Source organism: Panthera uncia (genome assembly GCF_023721935.1).
Source record: "Panthera uncia isolate 11264 chromosome B3 unlocalized genomic scaffold, Puncia_PCG_1.0 HiC_scaffold_1, whole genome shotgun sequence".
NCBI classification, from domain to species: domain Eukaryota; kingdom Metazoa; phylum Chordata; class Mammalia; order Carnivora; family Felidae; genus Panthera; species Panthera uncia.
The window spans coordinates 13,842,369-13,853,505 of record NW_026057582.1 but is presented as its reverse complement, the minus strand read 5'-3'; positions in this window follow the sequence as shown (position 1 = coordinate 13,853,505).

The following is an 11,137-nucleotide window of genomic DNA, read 5'->3' as shown; positions in this document are numbered from 1 at the left end:
CAGGGAATGCGAGTATCCAGGTTTTAAGTTTGGTGCTCACGGCTTCTCAGGGGTTACTCAGATCTCAGAAATAAAGACTGGCAGATCAAGGGAAAAGCACCGACATGACCATTTGGCTCATTAGAATCGTGCAAAGAAAGCCCCTTTTTGCCGCGGTAAGGAGTCAACTCAAGTTAGTTTTCCAGCGCCCGAAGAGGAAGAGGAAAATGCTCTTCACTTCGCCCTAACAAACAAAAAGGCATATGAAAATCAAGCATGATGAAGGCAAAAAAAAAAAAAAAAAAAAGAAGAATTCCCCTTGGGTGACTTTCTTACTTTTATTTTATTTAAAAAAATTTTTTATGGTTTTTATTTTATTTTTGAGAGAGAGAGAGACAGAGACAGAGACAGAGCACAAGAGGGGAAGGGCAGAGAGAGAGGAGGACACAGAATCCCAAGCAGGCTCTAGGCTCTGGGCTGTCAGCACAGAACCGATGCCGGACTTGAACACACAGACGGCAAGATCACGACCTGAGTCGAAGTAGGATGCTTAACCGACTGAGCCACCCAGGCGCCCCTCATTTTATTTTATTTTAAATTTTACTTAAGCAAGAGGAAAAGTAAACGAGTTGGGGCTTTGTCCATATTTTGTTGTGTTCACTTTGATTTTTTTAAATTTTTTTTATTTTTATTTTTTAGTGTTTATTCATCTTGGGGGGGGAGGGCAGCGAGAGGGGGGAGACGCAGAATCTGAAGCAGGTTTCAGGCTCTGAGCTGTCTGCACAGAGCCCGACGTGGGGCTTGAATCCATGAGCCGTGAGATCATAACCTGAGTTGAAGTCGGACACTTAACCAACTGAGCCACCCAGGCGCCCCTTCACTTTGATTTTTTTGCCTCCTTTTGTTTCATTTCAATTTTGTCAAAAAACTTGGGTACTTTCTGCACATGGTGCAAAATTCAAAAGGCTCAAAATCATATACATGGAAAAGTAAGTAATCTTATCGCCCATCACCAGCCACCCAATTCCACACCTCAGCAGCAAAACAAAAACAGAAACAAAAACAAAAACAATTAGAACAAAAACAAAAAACAGCAAATGCTACCAAAGGTGGGGGGGGGGGGGGGGGGGAAAAAAAATTTTTTTTGTAAACTCCCATACTTAGCAGTTTTCAAAAAACATTTTTTTTCAGTGTTTATTTATTTTTGAGAGAGAGGGAGAGGCACAGTGCGAGTAGGGGAGTTGCAGAGAGAGGGAGACACAGAATCCGAAGCAGGCTCCAGGCTCCAAGCTGTCTGCACAGAGCCCGACTCGAGGCTCGAGCCCACAAACCGTGAGGTCATGACCTGAGCCAAAGTCAAATGCTTAACTGAGCCACCCAGACGCCTCCATACTTAGCATTTCTCAATTAACATACTTTGAGATCATTCCATCTCAATACCTATAGAGCTGCCTTATTGTGTTCAAGTGGGAGTACATCTGTAGGATAAATGGCAAGAAATGGGTTTGCTTGCCCACCGATATATGCATTTTCTTTTTTTTTTTTAATTTTTTTTTTTTTTTTTACATTTTATTTATTTTTGAGAAACAGAGTGAGACAAAGCGTGAGCGGGGGAGGGGCAGAGAGAGAAGGAGACAGAATCTGAAGCAGGCTCCAGGCTCTGAGCAAGCAGTCAGCACAGAGCCTAATGCAGGGCTTGAACCCACAAACCGTGAGATCATGACCTGAGCCAAAGTCGGACGCTCGACCGACTGAGCCACCCAGGCGCCCCGATATATGCATTTTCTGCCTCAATACGACCAATGTACTTTTCCTGGAGACTATGTCAATTTATATTGCCATTAGCAACGTGTCTCTGCTTCTCCTCATCTTGGCTAACACAGCACTATGAACCACAGTGGGCGCTTGAACAAGGAGGGGGTTAGGGGCACTGATATGACACCCCCTTAACCCACACAGTCGAAAATCCACGTGTAACTCTTGACTCCCCTTCAACTTGGCTACTAATAGCCTACCATTTACCAGAAGTTTACTGATAACATTTGATTAACACATATGTTGTAGGTTATATGTACTGTATTGTAACAGTAAAGAAAGCTAGAGGAAAGAGAATTTTATTAACAAAATCGTAAGGAGGAGACAATACATGTTCAGTACTGTATTTATCGAGAAAAATCCACGAGTAAGTGGGCCACACAGTTCAAACCCGTGTCGTTCAAGGGTCAAATGTATTTTGAACTTCACCAATCTAACAGGTAAAAACGATCTTTTAGGTTTCAGTTTATATTTCTCTCATTAGCACTGAGAGGAAAGCATCTTTCCATACACTTAAGAGCCATTTATTTCCTTTTCTGTCAACTGCATGTTCCTATCTTAAGTGACCTTCTACCACGTTATCTTTATCACAGGCAATCTATCTAGTAAATAATATCTGGGGGCGCCTGGGTGGCTCAGTCGGTTAAGTGTCCAACTTTGGCTCGGGTCATGATCTCATGGTCCATGGGTTCGAGCCCCGCATCAGGCTCTGTGCTGAAGGCTCTGAGTCTGGAGCCTGCTTCGGATTCTGTCTCCCTCGCTCTCTGCCCCTCCCCCACTCACTCTCTGTCTCCCCTCCTCAAAAAATAAACCCCCTCGGGTGGAGGGGGTTAGAGGACCCACAGGCTTTCTTCCCCAGGAAGTCTGGCACCTCTGCTAAAGCCTCCCCTGTTGAAACCCATAGAGGATGAATTCATGAACTCCCGGGATGGGGCAGACGGTCACAAGCCACAAGGGCCTGTCAGTTTGGGGCTATTGACAAGGAATGCTTCTGGGTTCAGCCTCGGATTTTGATTCCCAAGTGGTCTCTGGTCCGTGCCTGGAGATGTAGTCTCTAGTTTGCCAGAAAGAGATGTGGGATGGAGAGTGTCACCTGATGTGGGAAAAGGGACAGGAAAGAGCTAGAAAACTGGAAGGCCTCCATTCTACCCCATGCTGGGGGTCAGAGGATCCAGAGCTGTGAGCAATGGGGCGAAAGCAGAAAGACGCCAACCCAATCAGAGCCCCCTCTGAGGCCCTGGCACACAGCCACAGGGCAGGAAAGGGCTAGGTGGACAGCACTTTGGTCATCTAAGCTGTGGTTTGGCCGCTGATGGCCAAACTGCACCGAGTGGTGGGGTTTGGATCCAAAACCTTGCCATTGTCACTGAAGGTCTGGACTGTCTGCAAGACCAGCACGGCCAGAGCATAGGACGAGTGATAGTTCATAAATCTGAGCTCATGCCTGGGGCAAAAGGCACCGATATCACCCTTTAAGGTAGTTACATCCATCTGTTCATTTCCTTCAAGAGCAGTCCTTTCCATAAAATGATGAAATAAATCTCTTCTTGCCATTCCTGTTCTTACTGGAGGGTTAGTATTCACTCTGTTGAAAAACCCTGGGGGAGGAAGCAGGTTAAGGCAGTCTGGAAATTCCACTGCAGTCCAGTGGAGTTTCTGCCCCAGACAGAAGGGGGTAAGAGTATAATTCAGCAATACACCTGCAGGTGGAACGTTCCAAGGGAATCTATCCTAGCTCTTGGTGCCACCGCTGCTGACTTCAGCCAGCCAGCTCCCCGACCTGGCCCGACTCCTGTGCAAAGCCTGACTTCACCTGGTTAGTGGCAGACAGGGCCTTCCCGGCAGGGCTTTGCTCGCTGAAGGCAAAGATTCCACCGTAAGCGCCGGAAGGACGTCTCTGACATCACAAAAATGTGGCCTCGCCTTGCGTAGAAGTTAGGTACTGAAGCCAAAACATAAGGCGAAATACAAGCCTAGACAAAATTGCTTTACAAATTGAAAATTACTGGATCACCTGGGTGGCTCAGTCAGTTAAACGTTCAACTCTTGATTTCAGCTCAGATCATGATCTCCTGGTTCATGGGTTCGAGCCCTGCATAGGGCTCTGCACGGACTGCTTTCGAGTCTGCTTGAGATCCTGTCTCTCCCCCTCTCTCTGCCCCTACCCTGCTTGTGATCTCTCTGTCTCTCAAAATAAATAAATAAAAATAAAAACTGAAAATCACTTTATTTATTTATTTTTAAATATAATTTATTGACAAGTTGGCTAACATACGGTGCATATAGTTTACTTTTGGTTTTGGGGGTAGATTCCCATGAGTCATCGTTTACATACAACAACCCAGCGCTCATCCCAACATCCCAACAGGTGCCCTCCTTTCTCAATGCCCATCACCCATTTTCCCCTCTCCCCCACCACCCCCTTATCAACCCTCAGTGTGTTCTCTGTTTTTAAGAGTCTCTTATGGTTTGCCTTCCTCTCTGCTCGAAACTATTTTTCCCCCTTCCCCTCCCCCATGGTTCTCTGTTAAGTTTCTCAAGTTCCACATATGAGTGAAAACATATGGTATCTGTCTTCCTCTGCCTGACTTATTTCACGTAACACTATACCCTCCAGTTCCATCCACGTTGCTGCGAATGGCAAGATTTTATTCTTTCTCGTTGCCAAGTAGTATTCCATCATATATATAAACCACATCTTCTTTATCCATTTGTCAGCTGATGGAATTTGGGGTCTTCCCATAATTTGGCTATTGTTGAAAAGCACCGCTATAAACACTTTAAAGTAGAGTAACCTTATAGACGTAAATATTCACAACATGTATTTACTGATGGGACAATGAAGGTGCATACCAAAGACTTGTCTCTACTTCTCCAGATAATATCTATCTAGGACCCATCTGGGCCAGGAGTGTATGGTTAAAACCTGCATGAAGTATCTCCACTGTATACCAAGGGCAGTGCAGGAAAAAGGTGGCGCAAAGTCAGAGCGCGGAATGCCGTGACACGGCACGAAGCAGGAAGGGAGCCGTGCAAAGTCAAAGCCGCCAGGCAGACCGTCTGCGGGGGCGAGCGGAGCCCCTCTGTTGGGTGGGTGCTGAGAGGCAGGCTCTACTCTGGGGACAAGTCAAGGCTGAGCCCAGGCCCCTCCTTCCTAGGTTCTCAGCCAGGGAAATAAGACAGGAGGTTGGGCTCAGAAACAGGGTAGGGATCTGGAGACCAGTGGGGGAACCAATAAAAAACGAAGCAAAACAAAACAGGACTCAAGGTCAAAGTTGGATGACGCAGTAAGGGTTCTGGGACGGAGTTCCCTAAACAGCAGCTCAGGTCAAGATTCACCCTAGGTCTCGGGCAAGTCCCATCCCTCAGGCAAGGCTGAGCCGGCCTGGGGGGGTGGTTAGTGAGGAGACAAGCTGTATCTGGAGCCCAGGCATCCAGCAGAGCCAGGCATGTCGCGGGTGAGGGAAGAAGTAGGCGAGGAGGCTACAGCAGGCCCTGAGGAACCATCTAGAAAGGTGGGGTGACAATGGGGCAAGATAGGCCACAGCTGGATTTTCATTAACTGCCAGAGATGCTTTATGCATGTTGGGCAACCTATTCACGGTAGAGCAGGCTTAGGCCTCTCTCAACGCGAAACTTCTTCCTATTTATGGCTTCATATTCTCACCCGCCTTCTCTAGAAGGCACAGTGCTACCAAAAGGTAATGAGAAAAGTGCAATTACAAACTCATGGGACTCTTTGTTTTTTAATGCAATGTATCAGAACTCCTGTGTGCACGGCATCGGCATCAGGGAGCAAAGCTCCTCCTAACACCGGGAGGGGGGCGGGGAAGGGGGCAGGGACTGGGTAAAGCTATTCTCTTCGGCTCTGGAACGGGGCAGCAACAGCTCAGGAGACAGGGGCAATTGTATCGGCTCAAACACGCACTTTGGGGAACGAGGGAGTCTTCCAAGAACAGTGAGGGCCTGCCAGGCTGGTCTTCTGTGCTCAAACCAGTAATGAGCATAGGAGGCCAGGGTGTGGCCTCACGCGGCCACTGGGCCCCTGGGGAAGGGATGGGGAGAGAAAACGGGGACCTCTCACATAGCCTGCTTTGACTACGTGGAGGAGGGGGACGACACCCTGCCCCCAAGTTACCTGTACAACTCGATCCGAGTACAGACTTTTAGGACAGCAGAAATCGAGCCCTGGATGACACTGGCTCTAGGAACAGTAGCATATGTTGTCACGGTTTTAGAAGGGACTCCAGAGCCAATTCACAAGTCCGACTCTCACTGCTTTATAATGACCTATCGTTATGGACCCAAAATTACACTGCCCAGCACATATTACCTGCTTTTTTTTTTTTTAATGTTTATTTATTTTTAAGACAGAGAGAGAGAGAGAGAGAGAGAGAGAGAGAGAGAGAATGACCGGGGGAGGGTCAGAGAGAGAGAGGGAGACACAGAATTGGAAACAGGCTCCAGGCTCTGAGCTGTCAGCACAGAGCCTGACGTGGGGCTCGAACCCACGGACTGTGAGATCATGACCCAAGCCGAAGTTGGACGCTCAACTGACTGAGCCACCTAGGCGCCCCACATATTACCTGCTTTTAAGTGATTTACTTTTCGCTATCTCTGAGGATATTCCAAAGACAAATAAAACCAGCTACATCACTCACTGAATGTGTGTGTGCCAGCTACTGAGATAAATGTTTCACATACACATGTTTGGCTCTCAAAGGACAAAACTAACTTTCTCAAGACCACACAGCCATCAGTAGACAAGCCGACCCTAGAAAACAGGTCTTGCCCTCCTAACCCCGCTCTGTGGCTTCCAGATAGAGCTTCAGTGAGGAATTTCCAACAGAGGTGGGCCAGATCGTTTAAAAGCTGCAACAATGGCCATGCCCTACGCCCAGGCCGACCAAAGAAGATGCTGGCAATGACTGACAGGTAAGGGAGTCTAGGTGCCTTGGTTGAAAATCGGCACTTGGTGGAAAAGCCAAGAGAACACGAGGTACAGCCTCATCTGAGGTGTCTGGGAATGCCGAGGGGCTCAAGCGGAAGGTGAGGATCCATGCAGGCCCAGGAGAGGAAGGAAGGGAAAATGTCATGACTGGTGGGTGTCACCAAGAGCTGGCTTCTACAATGATGGCGTGACACTTCCCAGAGGCCTCAAGTAACCTTGATGGCTTTGGGGCACCTTCAAGGGCAATGTCTATTTTCACAGACTCCAGGGATGCCTGATGCATCCCTGAGGCAGTCCTGTAAGATCGAAGTGATTCCACTGGAATCCACTGGAATTCCACTGGAATCGAAGTGATTCCACGCAGGAGGAGATCACTTTGCAGCATCCACGAAGGAGGGGTGGTGGATACAAGCCCCTGAGGGTAGGCTGTATTCAGATGGGCCAGAAGGGGAAGGGAAAGACCATGTCAGATGGTAAGAGGAACCAGAGCAAAGTATGGCGGAGTGCAAGCACAAGGTACATGTGGAGACCAGGACGTGGAGCCATCTGGTGGCGAGGAGGCTCAGCGGGGCAGGTGTAAGGAGACAACAATGGCAGAGGATGAGGTGCCATTACCAACTTTGTGCAACGCATGATAGGATCGAGGAAATTAAAATGGTCAAGCCTTCCAGATTGTGAATTTAGAGGAGAATAGCAGAGGAGGGGATCTTCCCAAAATACTTGGCAGGAGAGCTGTGAATTGGGTGCCTCTTGCGAGAAAGGTGGTCTGTTATTATCACTGTTGCTCTGGTTGGGCTGGTGTGATCCCGTTACCAGGCTTGGGAGGGAAGAATGCGCACATGTGCGTGTGCGTGCGCGTGTGTGCAGGGGTTCCAGTGTGACTGTGATATTAACTCACCATCACATCAAAATGGCAAGATTTCTTTCATCTCCTGGAGCCCTCTCTGTAGGGTATCCACCTGCCTTCCTGGACCTGTATCTACGCAGTAGGAGTTGACCATTTTCCCATTCAGCCTCTTACTGGAAAACTCCTCCTAAATAGACATCACTAATTTTGCTGCCACACCCTCAATTCTTGATAGAATCACCCAAGTCATATGTTCTAGAAAGACAGTCAGTTGTCAACAGACTTTGAGCATCAGTGCCATTCAGGGCATCCTATTGGTACATGGAAAGAAAAGAAATACATTTACATTTGCCCCCAGAGGAATTTCTATTCTTACATCCATGTAAAAAAATAGGTATGGACAGACTTGGACGTGGTGAGGAAAGTGTATCGGGAAGGTTGACCCAAAAGGAGGAGGGTCAAGAGGAATTCAAAAACGATACTAACATCAAAAAGTATATACTCAGCAAATTTTGTATGTGTGTGAGCAGATTGTGCCATGTATTTTTATTTACTTATTGAGTTTATTTATTTTGAGAGGGGAGGGGAGGGGCACAGAGAGGAAGACAGAGAGAATCCCCAGCAAACTCCGCGCCGTCAGCACAGAGCTGGATGTGGGGCTCAGACCCACAAACCGTGAGATCACAACCTGAGTTGAGATCGAGTCGGACACTCAATCGACTGAGCCACCCACGTGCCCGTGCCATGTAGTTTTAGACAACATATCGAAGTTTACCTCCAAGTAGTCACCTGCAAGGTTTTTCTGTCTCTTCTCATCTACTCAGCTACCCCCACACCACACGAGGAACACAGAGCTGTACCCACCCTTGGCTGCCCCACCATTTTGTAGGACAATTCTGCCCTCGCATATGCCTTCCAAGGGTTCCCACACAAACCTCGATGCTGTCAAGACCACGCTCCTAGTAGAGGATGCTCCCTTTCAAGACATGCCCATGTGACACCCTCACGAGGAGGTCTCAAAGGAAAAAGAACTTGGACCACTTTCGAACGATGACATCTGCATTACCACAGAGATCCACCCATCACACGCATTTAGGTTTAGAGCCAACATCAACACTGCCGATTTCTATTCATTTAAAAACTTCCAGGCTAAAGAGTGATCAGGGGGAATTTCAATGCCCCGGGAAAAAGGAGACATAGGAAAATGCAGGTACTGTGCACAGAGGGATGGGACTCTCAGTCTGGCCGCCCAGTGCCAGGATCCATCTTATGCAGGGAGGGGATCCCTCTATCCTAAAGGGGCGAAGCACCCTGTCTGCAGAGATACTGTCGAGGAAGAGGAGGGGGAGGGCGGCTAACTATCACTGATGAATTATAAGCCAGGAGCTACTATCCTCCCCAGGTACTATTATCAATTGGTCCATTTTACAGGTGAGTACTCACATCAGGCGACAAATATTTGAATAGCACTGCTCATGGACGAGTTTCAAATGATTGTAACGTTCTATCTCATCGGAAGGTCAGAACCACAGAGAGGCAGGCCGTGCCATAAGCGTCCCACAGCCACACCAAGCGGGCACGGTGGCGGGAGCAGAAGGCGGCTCCTGTGGCTACTAATCGGCTACTTTTACAAAGAGACGGCACTAAAGGGCAGTCGTGTGAGACCCAAACGAGGTGCCGACAAATGAAGTCCACTGGACTTCACCCAAGAGGAGACCGCTTCCTGTTGGAGCAGCGTCCATGAAGGAGGGGATGACGGATGGGAGCCCCAGAGGGGAGGCTGGGATCTGAGCGGCAGCAGGGGAAGGGGGACATCTAGTCAGAGCAGACGATGGAGGGAGGGAGCGAGAAGGTATATTTGGAGATGAGGGAGCTGATCTGTTTGGTGTGAGGGCAAATGCAAGGCGATGACAAAGGGCGCCCTGGTGGCTCAGTGAGTTGAGCGTCTGACTTTGGCTCAGGTCATGATCTCGTGGTCTGCGAGTTCGATCCCTGCGTCAGGCTCTGTGCTGAAAGCTTGGAGCTTGCCTCGGATTCTCCGTCTCTCTCTTTCTCTGCCCCTCCTCTGCTTGTGCTCTCTCTCTCTCTCTCTCAAAAATAGGTATACATTAAAAAAAAATTTTTTTAAATGGTCAATCTTTCCAGAAGGTGAATTTAGAGTGAGAGATCAGTCAAGGAGAAAGGCAGGATAATTGGGACTTCTGGATAAATTACAGAACAAATAATATAGAATGAATGATTGTGTATGCTAAATGATAATTGTTCTAAATTATAAATAAATATGGGGCAAATATAAAAATAAATAGAACCAACTCTCCAAACTGAAGGGCTTTAATGCAGACTGAAAAAGAACCCAGAGAATCTCTACAAAAATATCTACAATTCAAATCTTGCCTCTGAATCGTTTTTAACTTCATCCTTTTTTTTTTTTTTTTTTTTTTCTGGCTAATCCTTGGGTTGACTCACATGCTCTCACTCCTAGCTAAAAAGTGAAAGCTACATATCATCATCATTAATAATAAATGGAAAGGACTCAGGTTCCTGCACTTGACAGGAAAAAGGATAAAGACAGAACAAGCACCAAAAAGTACAGTTGAAGGTGATAATGATTCATCGCCATTAAACGTCTCCAAAAACCCTTCCTGGAAAACCTTCCCCAGCCCCGCCCGTTATGCGTTGAATTGTGCGCCCCCCCCACCAAAAGATCCACTGAAGTCCTAACTCCCGGAACCTCACAATGTGACCTTATTCAGAAAAGGATCTTGCAGATGTAATTAAAGATGAGGTTACACTGGAGTAAGGTGGGCCCTAAATCCAGTATGACTGGTGTCCTTACAAGAGGAGAGACACAGATAGAGATGCACAGGGGAGGCAAGCATGTGATGCTAAAGGCAGAGACTGGGACTATGCTGGCACAGCCACGGACTGCCAAGGATTGCCAGCAACACCAGAAGCTAGGAGGAAGGCACAGAACAGATTCTGCCATAGAGCCTTCAGTCCGCGTGGCCCTACCAACACCTTGATTTGGGATGTCTAACTCCCTGAACGTGTCAGAGAATAAATCTCTGTTCCTTTGGGCCACCCATCTTGGGGTACTTTGTTATGGCAGCCGTGGGACGCTCATACACTGGCCTGATTTCAGCCTTTGAGAGGCGGGACAGCAAAGGGAAAACCAGGTCTGTCCGGGGCTGGGGAGGTTTCACTTCTAGGCTCCATTCTGCACCTGCCTCCCCGGCTAACCTCCCCTTCTCAAAGATCTCCGTCTCTCGAATAAAGTCCTGGGGCTGGATGAGCCGTTAGTCTGCTCTTAGGTTTGAAATTCCAATTCTATCACATTAGAGCCCAGAAAGTCAGCTGCTCCAACATCCGCTGAGGGCGAGAGTATATAATGGGGCTGACACAAGGTAAACACTTCCAAATTCAAGAACCAGCCCCCCCCCCCGCCCCGATCACCAGTGGAAGCCAAGGAAAAAGTGAAAAGAAAGAGTAATTAGTGGTGGCGGTGGCATTTACCATATGCCACATAATCATTCCATCTTCCGTCA